Source organism: Mesocricetus auratus, unplaced genomic scaffold (genome assembly GCF_017639785.1).
Source record: "Mesocricetus auratus isolate SY011 unplaced genomic scaffold, BCM_Maur_2.0 Super-Scaffold_100676, whole genome shotgun sequence".
Lineage (NCBI taxonomy): Eukaryota > Metazoa > Chordata > Mammalia > Rodentia > Cricetidae > Mesocricetus > Mesocricetus auratus.
In genome coordinates this window covers 139,599,959-139,621,117 of record NW_024429266.1, presented here as the reverse complement: position 1 = coordinate 139,621,117, position 21,159 = coordinate 139,599,959, and the positions used below count along the sequence as shown (strand labels likewise).

General features: G+C 40.8%; 1 long non-coding RNA gene across 2 annotated transcripts in view; it reads right to left on the bottom strand.

The window, feature by feature from the left end:
• Positions 1 to 14,401, bottom strand: part of LOC121137095 — a 74,514-nt gene extending 60,113 nt beyond the window's left edge. For both annotated transcript variants that reach the window (XR_005874318.1, XR_005874319.1), the window contains exon 1: positions 14,280 to 14,401. This is a non-coding gene — a long non-coding RNA (uncharacterized LOC121137095). The remainder of the gene's footprint in view (positions 1 to 14,279) is intronic.
• Between the last annotated feature and the right edge of the window lie 6,758 nt (positions 14,402 to 21,159).

Genomic DNA, 21,159 nt, shown 5'->3' with positions numbered 1-21,159 from the left:
GGTGGGATTATGTCACATGATATTGGGGAAAGCTCAGGGATTGGTGGGATGTGGGATTTTGTGGCCTGATTTTGGACTTTTATTGTTGTTGTTGTCTTTCTGTATGGCATGACCTGTCCACTCTCCTGCCTCAAGTAGTTGGGAACAACGTACTGTTACAGCCTTTAAGGAATAGCCCTTGCAGCCATTAGAGAAGTCTGGGGAGCTAGTACTAGCCTTTGGAGCTCCTCAAGGGGTGGGCTTGGTCACTCCCATGTCTTGAGGATCCAGGTCTGTCTGCCAGAGTAGTCTGGAAGTACAGCTTGGTTGTTGGATGTCTTCAGGGGTGGGGCCTACAAGGGGAATCTCTCTTTGAGGCAGGAAAAGCTGCCACCATGACCCAAGACCCAAGTTAGTGTGAATAGCCAACAACCCCAACACATCCCACAACATACCTCTTTTTATGACACATTAAGATTACAGACAATAGATTTCTTATAAAATAGACTTTTAGGGTCTAGAAACTGTGACTTCCAACTGCCATACTGAGAAATACCTTTCTATGTCAGAAATAACACCAGAACCTCATTTTCCTAGGATGGTGTTTCAAGTCTTCAAACCCTGTTTGCCTCCATATTGGCTTCCATCTCTCAGTGTTCTGTCATGACTGTCTCTGTGACTCAAGAGGGAAGACAATAGAGGCCACTTCCTCATTCCACATAGCCATAGCAGAGATACAGGGAAAACAAACATGGTGCTTCTCTCTTGCGTGTTTCTGTAGAGGGTTGCTTTATTTTGGTTTTGGTTTTGTGAGCTGTCAGCATGCATTTCATATAGCAAATACAGATTTAATGATGAAGATGACAAAAGATGTGGGTGTTTGTTAATAAGAATGGAAATCATATTCTAGTTTCCTAGGAATATATGTGAACAGTGCTGGGATAATGAGCTGACTTGGTTAGATTTCTGCGTTATTGGAGACAAAGCAAGTGTGGTAACTCCCCAAAACTCCTGTTTGCTGAGGAGGAACTGTACCACTACATACCACATTCACTCTGAAAGTAGGGTCACCTGGACCTTAACTTCACTGATTATGCACTGTGCAAATTTGGATAATGTATTGAACCTCTGTGCCTGTGTTTACTTTTTTTAATATGAGGACATGTAAAACCAGTTTCACAGGATTATAAGAATGAGATAGAATGCCATACATGAGGGCTGAAGAGACATGTAGGATCCTACAAACTCCCAGCAGTACACTCCAAACTCCAGTAATCAACAGCAGTATTCAAACTGACAAGATTTCTCATTCACGACTTCAGGCTTACCTTAACTGAGTCCATAAGCTGAAGGCATGGGAATGCAGAATTTGAAAAAGACTACAGAAGAAGTTGCCCACAACTGAAGGTGGGTTCAAAGGAATGAGGAGCAAAGGGGTCAAGACCAGGCTGGTGAAACCCAGAGACAGCTGACCTGATCAAGGAGGAACTCTTGGCCCCCAGACTGAGGGCTAAGAGGCTAGTGTGGGACTGATCTAGACACCCTAAATTTGGGTGTCAGTGAGGAGGCCTCAGTAATCTATGGGACCTTGGGTAGTAGATCAGTATCTATTCCTGGCATACAAATGGACTTTGGGAGCCCATTCTACATCAAGGGATGCTCTCTCAGCCTGGACACATGGGAGAGGGACTAGGCCCTACCCTGGATGAAGTTACAGATTCTGGAGATCCCTACTGAGGGCCTCACCCACCCTCTCTGGGAAGAGGAGTGGGAATTGGGTGGAGTTGGGGAGGCTGAGGGAGGAGGGGAGAGAGAGGGAGCTGGGATTGACATGTGAAACAAGCTTGTTTCTAATTTAAATTAAGAAAAAGATAAATTTTTAAAAAGAAAATAAAATGGCGAGACCATGCATTAGCTCCTATGAGAGGCTCACCCTTCTGTAGCCAGAAACTGTCCACTCACAGTGCAGTAAACCCTACACAAATACAGAGTCTTAGTAACTGGGGAACTAGATGAGATCAAAATAATGTAGTCAAGAGGTAGCTTGCATGCAGAAAGTACACTCAGTAGAGTTTTCTAAAGACTGACAATAAGGCAGAGGTCATGTTTTAGTACTGGAGCCTGTCTTAATCTTTGCCTTAGCTTTAGGCAAGCCAGCTTTCTAACACTGAAAACTTCATTCTCCACTAAATTTTGGAACCAGAGATGGTGAGTCTAACCTAGACGCACTGTCTGGATGAGACCTTTCTATTACAAGGGCACTCTATTTGGCTTTCATCTTCTCCTAGATTTTCTTTTGTTGAGAAATGTCAGTATGGACGGCATTGAATCAGCCAAGCTCCTTCCCATTTGAATGGCAGCTTGTAGGAATGACAGGACCAAGGAGGACCATCAACAACTGATAGTGATTTTCATTTGTGTGCTGTGCTTTCTGAAACTCACATATCCAAGGCATGGCAGTAAATGTTGTTGGGAAGAACAGAGGCTCTGCAAATGAGCACAGTTTTTAGGTAATTTATGACAACAGGAGCCATAATTTTGTTTTGTTGTGTGTTACTCAGGAACACCATTAACCTTGTTTTGGAGACAGAGTGTCTCCTTGGCCTAGAGCTGTAGTACCCTGGCTGGCTGTTCATCAAAACCCAGGGTCTGCCGATCTCTAACTCTCCAGCAAGTTCCAAGTGTGTCACCATATTGGACTTTTCAATGTAGGATCTGGGCATCAAATTCAGGGCCTTGTTCTTGTAAGGCAAGCACTTTCCAGACTAAGCTGTCTCCCTACAGTCCCTTTCATTAGTTTTAAAAGTTAAAGTCTCCGACCCAAATCTGCCACCATACATCCACACATTCACACAAAGCAGCTCCTGAAATCCAGTGTTCTCTATACTTAGGAAGATTCTCTAGATGTCGTTTCATATGCTGACCACTTTCTCTAGCAGGTCTGACTGTGACAGGCACAGAAAACATTCCAGAAACAGGAGGCTGTGTCTTTCTGTCCACCTCCAATAATTGGAAAGCATTTGAAGAAATGGTAGGCCAGGACAAGACCAAGACAAGACAGGCAGTTTTAGGACCCCCTCTTTCTCAGCTGCCCACCATGCATTTGATTGATTTTTCTGAGAGTGTGAGATGCTTTACAACTTGCACTGCAGATTCCAGTCATCCCAAGTCATCATAGCCCTTGTGCAGGAGTGTTTACCCTATGAATACCCAGACTTGGTATACACTAATTGGATGAGCACAGATCCAGTACAGAGAACAGAAGAACACAGTAAAAATTCCCCCTAGAGATTGATTTGATAGGATACAAGATACCTGTCCTTGGACTGTGGAGTGCTGGTCTGAATGACTGATCTGAAAGCCAAAATTGTAAATTACCTCACATATGCAATATAGTGCATTATTTATGGTGAAGTATTTTAAATCTAAGCACAGGCATTTTAAATCTAAGAAATGTGACAACCTGAGGATGTCATCACACATATATTGATTTCAAAGAAATTTCCAGAAAAGCAACAAGTACATAAAGGTATCTAGGATACCTGTCTTCATTTACACAAAATATTTTTATATACCCTTTCTCTTGCATTAGTTTGTCAGGTTGAGGTGTGACTAGTAATCATCACTAACTTTTACATGAACTCCAACATACCAGCACCTCCCTTCTCCTTATTTTCCTTCTGTTATTTCTTCTTTATTTCCTGTTACAGAGGGTGGACAGCTTGTACTAGAAAAAATGTGATATGTCCCTATTTATATAGATGTGTGGCAGTTCATGTCCCTCTTCTTTTGCTAATTCTAATCTTTATCTCAAGGGAATGTACTCACAAAGCAACCCACTAACATGTCAATAGGTTTGGCTACATTATATGTGAAGATTCTCCTTCCAATACAGTGAGTTACACCTTGGAAAGGATTTGTCTTCTGAATTTATTTTTATATCCTACCTACTTACTGAAAGACAGACTGTTTACCTGTGTATTTCCAAGATTCCTATTGCTATGGCAGCCAAGGCATTGTATTTTTAAGGTGCAGGTGTGTGTGTGTGTGTGTGTATGTGTGTATGTGTGTGTGTGTGTGTGTGTGTTGGGAAAGGGGTATACAGGACTGTGGAAAGTGATTTTAGACCTGTAGAAATAATAAAGATAACCAGGACTTTTGGTCTGCCGAGCTTACCTGTAGGACTTGATGATTGGCTGCCTTTGACTCATATTGAAGAAGAATAAGGAGACAAGATAAGATGAAAAGTTAATTAGTGTTGTACAGGAGTTCAGCTCACATCTTTCAGGGTTGGTGCTCTTAAAAAAATGGTCCTTGGCTTAGTTAATTAAACTTTGGAATGACAGTTCCCTTCATCAGTCATTTCTGCTGCCCAAGGAAGCAATGATTACTGTGGATAACTACGGCTGCACTCAATTCCCCAGGGCTGAAATGGAATGCTATTTACCAGAGCACTAGAAGGACGTTTTCTATGCCCAGAGGTATATTTCACTCTGCAGTCACTGAGAGCCTAGAGTTCCAGCTGATGCTTTAAGGAGTTGCTTTTCTTTTAAAGGCAAGCTGGAAGAGAAGCACAAACTGAAAGACAAAGATTAAATAGTATGACTCATCACCTAGGTGATCCATTGTTAAACTCCGTTGTCTCCAAGGGCCTAATAGGTGAAGATTTCATTTAACATTAACCGCTTAATTTTCCCAGTATGTTTCTAGGTGCTAGGGTAAGTCCATGTACTCCATTTCCCAGGGCTTATCACTGAGGCCTGGAAGGAAAGATATTTTAGAACCAAAAAGCAAATAAATGATGGAAATGAAAGGGGAAGAAGGAAAGAGTGAGAGAGGGAGAGAGAGAGAGAGAGAGAGAGAGAGAGAGAGAGAGAGAGAGAGAGAGAGAGAGAGGAAGGAAGGAAGGGAGAAAGAAAGAAAGAAAGAAAGAAAGAAAGAAAGAAAGAAAGAAAGAAAAAAAGAAAAGAAAGAAAGAAAGATGAAGAAAGAAAGATAATAACAGCCCACATTTTAGATAGAATAAGGATCACAGCTAAAAAACTGGCCTTTTTGTCCTAAACATTTCAGGCTTCAGTGCAAGAACTGAACAAAAGTGTATCAGTTCCCATAAACCTCCAGCTTCCTTCTGCTGCAACACTTCTGAGTGGGGGCATTGTTCTAAACTGGGAGTATCTCACTGGGTTAATCATTGCTTTCTTGTGGGTACTTTCTGTTGTAGTCACCTTATTTTTTTTTAAATAAAGTCATAGAATATTATGCTCTACCGCATTGCTGCCTTCTGCAACTAGCCAAATGTTGCCCAGACTTCCCTGAGCCCCAATGTATTTTCTTCTCTTTCAGCTGAAAAGGTTCTTTGGTTCAACCCCAAACTATTCTCCTCGTTGATTGGCCACATTCTCTTAGTAGTCCAAAAGAAGTAGGTCTTTCTTGAGACAGCTCTTGGAGCTGACCTCCTCTTTGAGACACCAATTTGCATTCATAAGGCCACCGATGACATCAGCAATTTTGCACCATGGAGCTGCGTTTTGGAATTCACCTAGAAGGTGCACAGAATTTAAATGTTTTTCGTGAGGTATGTAGGCCAACTTCTCATTCAGGAGGAGAAATATTGTGGTTAAAAAAATGGGAACAGAAAGTGACTGACTGCTGTTCTCCTCACGGAGTTTACCCTCTGCCCTGAAAGGAAAGTAATATAAGGCAAATATATTATGAGTCCAAACAGTAGCAAGAACAATATGAACATTATATGCGATTTGGAAGGTACAGACTATGGAAATATTGGAAAATATTTTGTAGAGGATATTGCCTTCAACTGAATGAAGGTTAAAAGATGATAGAATATGCATAAGATCACCTATGTAAATGAGAAATGTGTATATATAATACAACTACTTATTTATAACTTACTTCTAAATAACACAGTGACAATGATTTAGTCTTAATCATATAGAAGTCATCCTGTAGATGGTGAAGCAACTAGACAAAAAACCTCTCATAGGAAAAAAGTGTAAGTTCTCTCAGCAAACCACTGTTATCATCATCTAAATGGGCAAGATCAGCATTCATATGATACATGCAGTTTTAAATTATCTTTGTAATTAATAGTGTATTTTAAACTACCTTTTTATGGTCCTACAGAATTTTTTTACCTTTTTATTGTTATTTTAATTTAAATAGCTTGTTTTACATGTCAATCTCAGTTCCCTCTCCTTCCCCTCCTCCCGCAACCCCCCTCCACCATCCCCCCCCAACCTCCCAACCTATTGCCAATTCCTTCCACATAGGGAATATCTAGAGTCTGTCATTTCACACAGGGTAGGGTCAAGGCACTCCCCTACCAGACTGAGAGAGCATCCCTCTTTGTGTTATGGACACATGCTGTCTGTTTGTATTCCAGGGATAAACACTGATCCACTGCTCAGGGCCCCATAGGTTGTCCATGCCTTCTCACTGACTCTCACATTTGGGGGGGTCTGGATCAGTCCCATGCTGGCCTCCCAGCTGTTGGTCTGGGGTCCAAGAGCTCTCCCCTGTTCTGATCAACTGTCTCTGCTGGTTTTGCCAGCCCATTCTTTGCCAATTTGATCATCACTCCTCTCTCTCTGTCACTGGGTTCCACCACAGTTAAACACTGAACTGAACCCAAGAATTTTTATTGTTAAATAAAAGCAACACACGTATAGAGATGGCATTTGATATCAAAGCTTCTATCATTGTTGCATTTTTTTGTAATTTACAATATGATGATGAAAATTCTAAATATATACATACAGAAATATATACACATATATACATATATATGTGAATATATATGTAAAATTACCATTTTTAAAGACATTCTCACAATAAAGATAAGTGATTTTTAAGGACAGAGAACAGAGAAAGGAAGCAGAAATTAGGAAAATAAAAAATGAAGTTAGAGGGGCAAACATTTCTTTAATTGATGAATAAAAACTGTATTGTGGAATGCAAATAATTCTGTATTCCATTTCATGTTTAATGTTCACAGGATTAAGATGAAGTATACAGGGAAACAAATAGAAAACAACAAAACAAAATTAAAACAAAAACAAGGCAAGGGCCGGGCAGTGGTGGCACATGCCTTTAATCCCAGCACTCGGGTGGCAGAGGCAAGCCAATCTCTGTGAGTTCGAGGCCGGGCTGGACCAACAGCCTCCAAAAAATACAGAGAAACCTTGTCTCATAAAAACAAAAAACAAAAAAACAAGGGAAGTACAGAGACTGTATATAGTTTCCTGTTGCTGTGATAAAACACCGGGACCAAGCAACATGTAATAGAGTTTATCTGAGTTTATAATTCCAGAGAGAGAGAGACTCCATAATGGGAGGGAAGTTGTAGCAGCAGTAGGCTAAAGCAGAATGCTGAGAGATCACATCCCAAACACCAAACAGAGAACAAACTGGATGCAGCACCAGGTTATAAACTCTCAAATCCCATCCCTATCTTATTTGTTTTGAGACAAGGTCTGGTATTAAACCAAAGCTCACAATTTCAACTACACAGGCTGTCCAGCAAAACTCCAGGATCTCAAGTATTGACATTATAGTCATGGACCACACAACTGCCTTTTCCATAGGTGCCGAGAATCTAAACTCATGTCTTTACACTTATGAAGCAAGAAGTTTTCATGAAGTCATCCTCCCAGCCCCCTTGATCATTTATGTCTTCTATGACACTAGAAACATGTACTGAAAACCAATTCTGCTGTTTGAGAGAATACAGAAAATCAAACTAGATTGCTTTCAGAGCCCTTCCTAATTGTACATTTTGACCGAAAGGGAGAATATACTCCAGTGATGCTGACTTGAAAGAATGTATGGAGTAAGAGGAAAACATTTATCATAATGTACTAGTTTATACAATTTTGGAAGATGACTCAACCCAAAATGTGTTCCATTCCAAATCCTACAGATCTGAGAACCAGTGAATGGATAATACATTGCAGGAACTAGCTGACATCCCAGCTCAAGGCGATCAGGCAGGGAGGAGTTATCTATCCTCAAGCAGGACCAATCACTTTGCTCTACTCAAACTTGTTGACTTAGGTTAAGCTTGTCCACAAGAGAGAGGTCAATCTGTTCTACTCATGCTTCTATTGCATGCCTGTCATTCAGAAGTGCTTTCACTGACACAGCCCAAATGATAGCTGAGCAAATGTGTGGGAACCACATTAAACAGTCTAGTCAGTTCACATAATTACACAACATATATCTATTGCTTCTCAACATAGCACAGTGACACATCTCCTTAGAAGACAATCTTCAAACAAGCAGAGTAACGTGGGTGTTTTCAAGACAGGTTATGAAGTAACAAGGCATGCCAAAGTAAAGGGAACAACACAGGAAAGGGTATTAAAAAGAAAAACAGATGCTGAACACCAGAAAAAAATGGCACCCATCATTCTGAAAACCAGGCAGATTGACTGAAGATTTTTGTTCCCTCCTGTTTTAGAAGAAACACCTACAGAGCCAATGAGAGAGTGCCAGTGCTGCCATGTCCGGCACGTGAATACAATATTTGGGTTCCATGTGGTGGAAGGAAAGAACTAATTCTTGTGAATTGTCTTCTGACCTCCACATGCTGTAGCATATGTGTGTGCCCACCCTTCTTTCTGTCTGCTTCTCTCACACATACAAAATAAGTAAATAAATAGTGTAATTTTGAAAATAGTTTTAAAAGAAAAAGGAACACATTTGAAAAGCCTTGTTTCTTACATCTTGGCACTTTGAGAGAGGTTGGACTTGGCAAGAAACAGACATGACTTTCAACTTCACCCCAGTCTTTATGAGCATGAATGAATCTATAAACCATGTCTCCTCATTTAAAAAAATCGTTAGATTAGCCTGCAAGATATTAGTTATTATTATGAAATTTTTGGGTTTTTACCTCTTTTTAAAATTTAAATTAGAAACAAGCTTCTTTTATATGTCAATTCCAGTTCCCTCTCTCTCCCCTCCTCCCTTGGCCCACAACAATCTCCTATCCCATTCCCTTTCTGCTCCCCAGGGAAGGTGAAGCCTTCCATGGGGAATCTTCAAAGTCTGTCATATCATTTGGAACAGGGCCTAAACCCTCCCCCATGAGTCTAAACTGAAAGAGTATCCCTCTTTTAGGAATGGGCTTCCAAATCCATTCATATACTAGGGATAAATACTGATCCACTACCAGAGGCCCCATAGATTAACCAGACTTCCAAACTGACATCCTAGTTCAGGGGGTCTGGAATAGTCCTATGCTGGTTTCCCAGATATCAGTATGGGGTCCATGAGCTCTCCGTTGTTCAGGTCTAGTGTTCACCCATTTGCTCATCACTCCTCCTCTGCAACTGGATTCCAGAGTTCAGCTCAGTGTTAAGCTGTGGGTGTTTGCTTCTGCTTCCAACAGCTACTGGATGAAGCCTCTAGGATGGCATATAAGGAAGTCATCAATCTCATTATTGGAGAAGGTCATTTAAGGTAGCCTCTCCACTATTGCTTAGATTGTTAGTTGGGGTCAAACCTGTAGATCTCTGGACATATCCCTAGTGCTGGATTTCTCTTTAAACCTATAATGGCTCCCTCTATTATGGTATCTCTTTTCTTGTTCTCCTCTATTCTTCCCCTGACTCAATCTTCCTGCTCTCTCTTGTCCTCCTCTCCTCTCTTCTCCCCTTCTCTTTCTCCTAAGTCCCTCTCTCTTCCCCCATGCTCCCAATTAGCTCAAGAGATCTTGTCTCTTTTCCCTTCTCCAGGGGACCATGTCTGTCTCTTTTAGAGTCCTCCTTATTTCCTAGCTTCTCTGGAGGTGTGAATTGTAGGCTGGTACTTCTTTGCTCTATGTCTAAAATCCATATATGAGTGAGTATATACTATGTTTGTCTTTTTGTGACTGGGTTACCTCACTCAGGATGGTTTCTTCTAGTTACATCCATCCACTTACCTGTGAATTTCAAAATTCCATTGCTTTTTTCCTATGAGTAGTCCTTCATTGTGTAAATGTACCACATTTTCTCCATCCATTCTTCAGTTGAGGCACATCTAGGTTGCTTCCTGGTTCTGGCTATTACAAATAATGCTGCTATGAATATAGTGGAACAGACATCCTTGCTGTATGAATGTGCATCTTTTGGGTATATACCTAATATTGGGATTGCTGGTGTGGTAGTCTGATTCCCATTTTCCTGAGGATTGCCATACCGATTTACAAAGTGGCTGTATGAGTTTGCACTCCCACCAGCAGTGGAGGAGTGTTCCTCTTTCTCCACATCCTCTCCAGCATAAACTTGCATTGGTGTTTTTTATTTTAGCCATTCTGACAGGGGTAAAATGGTATTTCAGAATTGTTTTGATTTGCATTTCCCTAATGGTTAAGGATGTTGAGCACTTTCTTATGTGTCTCTCAGCCATTTTAGACTCCTCTGTTGAGACTTCTCTATTTAGTTCTGTACCCCACTTTTTAATTGCATTATTTGGTGTTTTGGTGACTAGCTGCTTGACTTCTTTGTATATTTTGGAAATCAGCTCTCTGTCAGATGTGAGGTTGGTGAATATCTTTTCCTGTTCTGTGGGCTGCTGTTTTGTCTTGTTGACTATGACCTTTGCCTTAAAAAAGCTTCTCAGTTTCAGGAGGTCCCATTTATTAATTGGCTATCTCAGTGTCTGTGCTACTGGTGTTATGCTCAGGAAGCAATCTCCTGTACCAATTCATTTGAGGGTACCACATACCTTGTCTTCTAAGAAGTTCAGTGTGGCTGGATTCAGATCCTATCCAGAAGGAGTCCAGCCCACCCAGAGACTGTCAGCATCCTAGTCCTTTTCTCTGCCCATGGGACTGTGAGTAAACCTTGGGCCTGTTTCCAGCCTGCCTTCCAGTGCCTTGCTCCCAGCCAGCTGAGGCCTGGGGACTGCACACTGAGAATCCCAGTGTGCAGTCTTGGATCCAACCCAACCAGAGACTACCAGCATCATAGTCCCTTTCTCTGCCCACGAGACTAGGTCACCTGGGCCTGTTTCTGGCTTGCCTTCTGGTTCCCTACATGGAACTACCTGAGGCCTGGGGACTGTGCACTGTAGATCCCAATTCCATTGGGACCCAGGCCTACAGTTGCCTCCATCCAAGGGAAGAGGAGAACCATCAGAGTATTGAACCTGCCTTCACCCACTAGAAGGAACCTTGGTCCTGTACCCACCATGAGAGAAAGAGACTCCTTCTACATCCACTGGAAGTAGCGATGGGAAGGAGACAATATAAAAACACACTCACCAACAGAAAAACCAATATGACACCACCAGATTCTAGAGACTCCATACCAGCAAGACTCCAAGACTCCAACCCAGATGAAACAGAAGAGAATGACCTTGAAAACAACTTCATCAACATGATAGAGATCATCAAAGAGGATATGAGAAAGTCCCTTAAAGAATTGGAAGAAAAAACAAACTAAAAAGTACAAGAAATCTGCCAATCCCTTAAAGAAAGCAAGGAAAGCCAAGAAAAAACAATCAAACAGATGAAAGAAACAATTTCAACAGTTTAAGACATGAAAATGGAAATAGGGATTATAAAGAAAATACGAACTGAGGGAATTCTGGAAATAGAAAAGCTGGGTAAATGATCAGGAACTATAGATACAAGCATAACTAAGAGAAGAAAGAATCTCAGAGGTTGAAGTTACACCAGGAGAAATAGATCCATGGACCAAAGAAAATCTTAAGTTCAACAAATCCCTAACACAAAATATCCAGGAAATATGGGACACCATGAAAAGACCAAACCTAAGAATCACAGATATAGTAGATATCAATATGTTACTTTTGAAAGAAATGTGTTTTAGTAGATTCTCCTCACCACTCAATCTCTTGCCCCACCTTTCAACATCTTGTTGCCTCTCCCCCAGTCTCTTCCTGTGTCATGGATCCCCTCCTCCACTTCCTCAGCACCGCTTATACCTTCTCTTGGTCTCAATTCTAGATTTCAGGATTTTCCTACATTTTATACCCACACCTACATGAATGCATTAAAAGCTATCATGTGCAAAATGAAAGACAGCATGCAGGCTTTGTCTTTTCAATTTGCATATATTATATAATTTCCAAGTCTATCCATGTTTCTGAAGCTTTCCTTTTTCCTCAAATATACATACATACGAGCACTATCTGTTCATCTGTTGAGGGATGTCCAGGCTGCCTGCAATTGCTTACTATTATGAATATGGCAGCAATAAGCATGGATGTATGAGTGTATCTGTGATAACATATGGGGTCCTTTGGGTAAGTGCCCAAATGTGGTACAGCTGGCCCACAAGAAAACCCATTTTTTGAGAAGGAAAGACTCGTAGGATGATAATAATGGAAATTACTTGCAGAATTGAATAAAAGAGTGTATGAAAGTATTGATTCTAATTGATGTTTACTGCTATGTCAAAAAAGAGGTTAAGGGTCTAGAAATATGGGTTAATATTTAACACCAGTTACTCTTAGTAACAAGGTTTTGGGGGGCTACCATCCAGGTTCCAAATCATGACACATAGACTTATTATTAGTTATGAATGCTTAGCTTTATCTTATGCTAGTTTATTGATAGCCCTTACAATTTCAGCTGTTTCTCTTCATCTGCATTTTGCCTCAGGGCTTTTTACCTTTTTTCATTTTGTATGTCCTATTCCATGTCTGGCTGCCTGGCTGACTGGTCCTGGGTGTCGCCCCCTTTTTCTCCTTCATGTTTCCTCCTCTTTTTCTCTCTCCAGTCTAGATTCCTCCTACTTATTCTCTCTGCCAACAAGCCTTCCTTGTCCCTCTACTGTTGAGCTATTGGTCACTTGGGTTTGCATTAGACCAATCAGGTGCCTTACACAGGCAGAGAAACACATCTTTCCATTGTTAAACAAACACAGCATAAACAAATGTAACACAACACACCTTTACATAGTTAATGTTGTATTCTTCTATGTAATGCAATTTTGCCTGGTTAAAGTAATATTCCACCACACTACTACTGCAGAGGACTTAATTCAGAACTCAAATCTGGTTTAGAGAGTCGTCCTTAGGTGGCACACAACAATCTGTAACTCCAGTTTCAGGTAGGATATTAAAAGGTGGTTAAGTAATAAATACTTGTTTTTCATACTTCTCTAGAATGGGAAGTCCAAAATCATTGGCAAATCTTTTCCTGCTCAAAGATGGCAAAGAGTGATTGTGTGTGTGTGTGTGTGTGTGTGTGTGTGTGTGTGTAGGTGTAACTTCTCTGTTAGTCTTCTGTCTTCCAAGGTATTAATTCTACAGTATAAAGTCATTTTTTGTTGTTTCTCAAGACAGTGTTTCTCTATATTTATTGTTTTGGAGGCTGTCCTGGAACTTGCTCTGTAGACCAGGTTCACCTCGAACTCACAGAGATCAGCCTGCCTCTGCCTCCCGAGTGCTGGAATTAAAGGGGTGCGCCACCAGCGCCCAGCTATAAAGTCCCTTTCTTTATAATTCTTTCACCTTGTAGAAATTTGCTGATAATCACAGCAGAGAACTGGATGTTTGTGGTTTAATGGTGAATCAGGGGAGTGGAGCACAATTCAGTCCACAGCAAATATTTAGCACAGCTCCAGAAAAACGGCAAATATTCTAAACTAGTTGTCTCTTTCCCCAACCACCAATCCCCTCCATAATCCTTTTTCTCTATGGTGCTAAGCTAAGAGCAGAAGATCGATTAGGGAACTTGGATTGACAAAGAACTAACAACAGTGATTTTACAGATTGCCAGGATTAAACTCACTTTGAACGTTGAATTAAAAATCCACTTACTCTTTTTATGTTGATTTGCAGTATCCATTTTCTATTCAACATGTCAAGAACACAATTGTCCATTTTGCTAAATGTAACGGTGGACCTCTTTGTTGGAACAGAGCATTCTACTTTTTGTAATGACTCTATAATTTATTTAATGGTTTTCTCTTTTAGGACATACCGCTTGTTGATTCATTATTGTATTCCTGCCACAGTGAACACCAGGGTGCTCTCCTCTCTCTCTCTCTCTCTCTCTCTCTCTCTCTCTCTCTCTCTCTCTCTCTCTCTCTCTGTGTGTGTGTGTGTGTGTGTGTGTGTGTGTAGCAATGTACTCATCTTAGTCTTGGTCAGATAAATTAGTGAAAGGCCATGCAGAGAATGCCCTATCATTTTTGAACCATTCTAAATTTGCTTAAAAATATTCTTTGATGTTCTACCCAGCACCATTTTTTTCTTTCTACCTGCAAAGGCCACATTTGTTCTCTTTCCAGGCTGTTACTTCTGCAGATAATCTTGGCACTTACCTTGCTGGGAAGAAACTGTCCTCTTCTGCATAAACCTCTTATTCAACGTGCAGACTTTTAAAATTAAGCACAGGAATTGAGGGGATCAGCTCAATGTGCTCGATTCTTCATGTTAATAAGATTCAAATTAAATGCAAGCTGTAGGCCAGAAGTAAAAGGTTACCAACCAAGACTGCCAAGTCCCCTTCCAACCATCAGGGGAGGAACTTGCTCTGGCTGGCTTTCTTGTTTCTATTGTTCCATACGTAACTACATGACTCCCACCACACTTTTTCCCCCCAATGGAGCCTTCTATCCTAGCCCTACCCAAATGTTTCAGGAAGACATAAAAGCTTAAGATGCTCCTTTCCTGACCATTGCAGACATGTAAAGTAGTTAGAGAATAGAATAAAATCACAAATTGTATACTTTGAAAATAACTTTGGGGAAGCACCCTGGATCCCCAACTCTCTGGATGGCCACACAGTCAGGGAGTGTGCTACCCACCATTTTTCAGTACATCTTCCGGGGAAATTTTTCCTCCTAGAGGCAGCTTCCTAAAACACATTTTCAGATTAATGACTATGTATCAACAATCTTTGCCAAATGGCTTGTGAGACTTGAGTCTTGTTTTTCCTAACAAAATTGTTTACAAACAGAAATCTCTGCTATTCTCATTTGCTCTCATTTCTGTCTTTTTCCTCTCTCTTTACCTCTCTTCTTTCCTCCCTCCCTCTCCCTCCATATCTGTCCATCCTCTATGCCATACCGCACTTATAAATAATTAATCTTAGGGCTTCTAAAACACTAGAATGTAGGCTTGCAAGATTTCTGAGTAGATTTCTACCAAGCCTTTCCAACCTGAGTTTGATCCCTGGGAACCTTCTTGGGGGGGGTAGTGATCCCCACAACTTATCCTCTGGTTTACACACATGAACTGTGATACATCCCTCTGCCCAAAATGAACACAAATAGAAATGTAAAAATAACGAAAATGGTACAGTGTCACCAATAGTGGAAAAATACAGAGAAAGACACTGTAAGGATTCAGGCATTGTATGAGCCCGCTCTTGTCATGTGACAGAATGCACTCAGGCAGTACCATGGTCAGCCCTGGGGTTCCATGATTGAGCAGTATGCATGCAGGTGCAAAGGACCCCTTTAAAAAAACAGACTCCTGCCCACTTATGCTCTACTTTCCAGCTCTCTTTGCCTGCTCCACTCTTTCCCGCTCTCCCTTTCCCTCTCCCTTACCAGCTGTTCCCCTGGAGCAGAGAGGACTTTTCCTTTCTCTCTCCCTCTTCTGTCCTCCCTGTGTCTCTGTGTCTCTGTGTCTCTTTGCCTCTTTCATTCTCCCTGCCTCCTTTTCTAATAAAACTTCTCACTTAAGCTCTGACTGCCTGGCATGCTTGTTCCTCTACCACAGTCACACTCTCCTGTCATGGAATCCGCCAAGGTCCCCCACGCAAGGTTCCTCACACTTTATCATAACAGATATACGCTTATTAGCTTATCTTAAATTTCTTAATTTCTGAGTGCATTCAAAACAGAAGCATAGCAACTTTATAGATTATCTCTCCACAGTGGGCAACTAGCCACAACCATATTCTGCTGTAGAATGGAGAAAGTTCAGTTGGTTGCCTTTTTCAATAGGGGCCACTGCCCACTAAGCTCTTTTGATTTGTAAAGAATATGTAAAATTTTTATAACTTTTTTGACTTTGTAAATTCTTCAAAGAGTTTATGTCAACACATACCTTGTGTCAGAAAAGTGCTAAAGCATACTCATGAAAACTTACTGCTGAGAAAGCAGCCCTTGAATATGTGCTGTGAATATTTCTTAGTAAGCATGGCTATTTGTTTTTCTCTTCTTAATCAGTCTTGTTTTGTTTTTCAAGTCTCATTTTTCATTTTTTGTACAAATAACAGTGCCAGGTAGTATACTGGGCACTGAGAGTGATGTCACAAGATTAACAAGGAACCTGTGTTCCTTTTGCCTACTGCATCCAAAAACAGAAATTGAAAACATACATATATAACAATCACCCATGTCCACTGACACCTAATTTTGTTATAATTGGCTGCTTCTGAAATGTTAAGCACATTCCCCATCTTCAGGAAATAGCAGCTTTCCTATCCACATAGCCACTTATTTATTTGTTTGTTTAGAACAGAATGTTAAAGCAAGTTCCCGAAAGACCAACTCTGTGACCATATCAACACCACAGTTACCTAGAGTCCCTCTATCACTTCAATTGGGCTCTGTCTCTGAGCATTCAGCAAATCAGGAATAAAGGAGGAAAGACACCTGATTTGTGGTCACCAGGAAGCATGATGGCTTATCCTTACATACCAGGTCTTAGGACCAGGTCTTTGGAATTCAGATAAGATTTATCTGGATGTTTGTAAAAGTGATAGTACAATCCAATACTTGGATTTATCCTCTTAGTTTGCTTCACTTTCAGGGTTGGTCCAATTGTTTAATGTCATTATCAAGGTTACAAAATTCCAAACAGCTGAAGCGACTAATAAGTTTAAGAAAACTCTGATTGAGGAGTCAACAAGCATCATGCAGGTTAATTGAATTTTTATAGATTAATTCTCTGTCCTGGACTAGAAGAGGTTTTTCAGTTTCAGTGTCCACTGCCAAACCAGTGATGGGCGAAATGAGAAATCCTAAACTAGATAGATCATCTCTGTCTCATCCTGGGAACAACAATATTCCAGCGGAAGACAGGAACTTCTCAAGCGGAGACAGAGTGATGTTCTGGGGCATTGGGATACATCAGTTAGAATTCAAGGTAAGCTTCTGACTTGACAGCACACAGTCAGTCAAACAGGCTTTACAGACTGGAAGAAGATCAAAGAGATGGCAAAAATTACATTGTTTTCGGCCAAATTCAAGATTGTCTGGGTTTTTCAGATTTAAAATTCATGCATACCAGATGCTCTTGGGAAAAAATGGTCATACTGCATTTATCCTGTGGCTGTTTTATGTTGCTAATTCACAAATTCAAGCACATGTAGTAGAAAATGTATGTTTCATGGATTGAATATGATTTATTTTTAGAAGTTTTAGATTGACAAGAATTGAGGAGAGGCTTCAAACAGTTCACATGCACACTTCCTTTTATCTTTGAGGCACACATTCTCCTCTGTTCACATTTTGGGACTGTTCATTTGTTACAAATGAATAAAAATTGAACATTAGTTTAGCCAAAGTCCTCACTTTATATTAGGATAATCATACTGTGTTGAACATTCTCTGGATTTTGAGAAATGTATTGCAATGTAAATATAGCAAGACAGGATCCTATAGAATCACTTCATTATTCAAAAAAGCCCTGCTGGACTCTGTCTGTACTTCCCATCTCTATATCTTGTTCCCCCAATAACCCCGTGTGTCCTCATCCACAGTATCGCCTTTGTGAGAATGCTATGAAAGGAGAACCACACAGAACAGATTCTCTGTAGGCTGGAGAACTTCACAGGAGTCAAGACTACTCACTCCTGCCTCTTCATGATTTGACAGCACCTTGTTTTTTTTATGTAGTTGGAATTACTATAGTTCTAATAAAAATATTAATTAATATGATTCCATTTACTTTTTACTTTATAAATTAAAAACATTAAATAATACTTCTAGTCAGATATCCACCCCGCCAACACCTATAGCACTGACCACTCCCATTTGGCAGTGGACACAGGTGAGAACGCGATGGATGGAGGACTAGATCTGGGGCCCCAGACCCCAGGGCTCTGTCTTGCTTCTTGATGGATCACAGACAACAGCCTGGGTGGATCCTTGGAACTGGAACCTGAGGCAGTCACCCACCCTTTGTGTAAGTGCATTCTCCCTGAATAAACTTCATTTAACCTGCACTGATTTGTGAATCTTGATTCCCAGGCAATAAATACTTTATCAGAACTTTGATAATTTCTTACAACATATCTAATTATATTCACCCCTAAATCTTCCAAGTTCCACCCTGTATTTAACCTCCAGTATTGTGTTCTGTTTTAATTTTTTCAGTAATCCACCTAGTCCAAATTGTGCTAACAGTGTACTTACTCATGACTGTGGAATTACCCACTGGAGTGTGGTGTGCCTCCTAGGAGCTACACCAATTTTAAAGAAGACTGACTCTGTCTTCCCAAGACACCAACCCTCCATTACTCCTTTGTCTGTCCTCATTAACCTGTCCCCGTTCCATGATAAATCTTCCTTTGTACAGCTAAATAAGATACTACTGTATAGAAATGCATAATTTTCAGTAAGACCATAGAGTATTCTCAGAGCCTAGATAATACTCCCAAGAGCCAACCCTTCTTTTCCTTTACTCCAGTGAGGATGTGCCATATCAAATTCTTTTGCTGGTTGGTGGATGGCATTTTTTTTGGTATATGAGTAACAGAATCTTTTTTAAAGAGTTTTTCATTGATTCTTTGTGGATTTCACACCCTGCATACTGATCTCATTAATCTCCCTGTCCCGTCATATCCAACCTCTGCTCTTGCAATCTCTCTCCCAAAATAAAAAGAGAATTTAAAGGAAAAACAAAACAACAAGCAAACAACGTACAAAAAATCTTTGATTGGAAGCTCCAGTGTGACATAGTGAGTCACATTGTATTCCCTTTAGTTCATGCATCTTTACTTGTAAATATCCATTGCAATACGTTACTGGTCTGGCTTCTGCTACACTATCAATACTGGTTCCTCACTAGGACTCCTGGATATCCTGTTGTTGTCTTGTGTCGCAGATATTTTTGCACCTTTGTATCTGCTGGTCTGGGCCCTTCACATGCCAGAGTAGTTCACAGAGGAGGTGGATGTTGAGGTGTGCCAACATACAGCCCTGTTTCTGGACTTCAGTAGTAGCTAGGTTGGTCTACCTGCCAGCTTTCCCTGGTCAAGCTCTCCAGCATTGCCCCAGTTAGTTCACCCACTGTAGCAGGCACCAAAGAGCTGGGTCATTTCTCCTGCTCTCACCCCCTCAGAGCCTGCTCACCTACACCCTTCCCTGCACCCCGCCCCAGCGTCAGCTCTAGTGTGCTACCCAGACAAGGTGCAGGGTCCACTCTTTCACCCATCACAGGTGGCAAGAGGTGAGAGAGACATCTTTCTCTCAGCCATGCCACCACATGGCAAGCGAGGCTGTGTCAGCTCCCTGCTCTCACATCCTCAAGCCTGGCTAATGTCCACCCCAAGGCCATCTCTCCTTTGTTGTCCTGGTGAAATGCAGGCCTTGTAACAGAATCTTTTCTACTTTTCTTAGTCAGGCATTGTCAGAAACTACTTGCACCTACACTCCTAAGGTATGAAATTTTACTTCTTAGGTTCTTCAATTTCATCAAGCTCATACATTCCTTTTCATACTCCTGTGTCCATATTTTCAGGGCTTTCTCCACAAACTATTATGATAACACAACCCAGTCTGTCTAGCAGGAAAGAATATATTCTAAAGAGACAGTGATGTTCCCCTCTTGGGCTATCAAACTGATTCAGGAGAAACTTGAAGTAATGTAATTGATGGTATAAGGGATTTACTATAAACCTGCTTAGGAAATATTAAGTTACACAGAGTAGAATTTAGCTAAAGGAGCACTGCCTACGATATGATTGGAAGATAAGCAGTATACTAATCTGACTTTTTAGAAGCCCTAAAACAAAAATTTTGTGCCATAATTGGAGTTTGGGTTTGCTGAGAAAGTTTCTGCCAATGTGTGTTGACAAAGATTGACCTCCAACTAGGCTAAGTTGCCATAATAAAAGGAGAAAACCCTGACTTACAACAACCCTTCATTAGATCCATCCTTCCAAGAACAGTCTCTAAGAGTCAGATCACCCTAAATACATACACACACACACACACACAGAGAGAGAGAGAGAGAGAGAGAGAGAGAGAGAGAGAGAATGCAATTACCGATAAGTCCTCGCCTGCCATTAAGTCCCCCTATGCTCCTATTAAGAAACTCATAATTCTTCCAGAGGAGCAAGATGACCCTGCTATTTGAACTATTTGAAAAGAACAGCAATGATGTTCTTAATAGCACTGGCAATATCTTTGCTGTGTAATTCTCCAAAGTGTGCTAGTGGCCAGGCTCCTTCAAGTCTCCCGTCTCTATTTAAATTGTTCAAAGTATAACCTGAAGGAGTTCTAACAATGACAGAGTTTGTAGATGGTTTAAGCCTAAGGTCTGCATAAGGCAGTAAGATTTGAGACTATTACGCTTCAGCTAGAACCAGTTGTGAACTAGTATTAAAAAACCTTTTCCTTTATTAATCTCTAAGTATGTGGAGTGATTTCTCACCTGGAAGGCATATCAATTCTATAACAAATCTTTATAGATAATGGACACTATTCCATTAGAACTTTCTCCTGTAATCTCCTGATGGAAGAACTGGCTAGAGCCTTGTGGACTTCTGAAGGAGGAATGTGTCTCCTGAACAGAGACTTTGCAGGAGAGGACTGAGACATGAGATGATGAAGGCCACTAGACCACACTTTGCCAACTGTTTTGTCATGCCCATCTCTTGTTTTCTACTGAAATCCTAAAATAGACTGTGGGTGGGATCACTGGATGCCATTTTCCTTCCCATTATGACAAAATTGAATAAATCTCCTGTTTTTCACTTTTAACTATTAATTTAGCTCTTTAAATTAGTTTAACAGGGATGGATGCCTGGACCTGGTTTACTGAGGCAAAGGATGTAACCTCTAGGTCCAGAAACAATATTCTCTTTTCTCTGTCTGCTTTTAACCATAGCTCCCTCCCAACTCTGCTCCTGGTTGTTGCTCCATACATCCTAGTGACATGAAAATGTGTAGAGGGAGACTTTGCTTTGGCTATCTTGGTCACACTGGACTGGTTTATTTCACCCACTGGGTCCTGAAACTG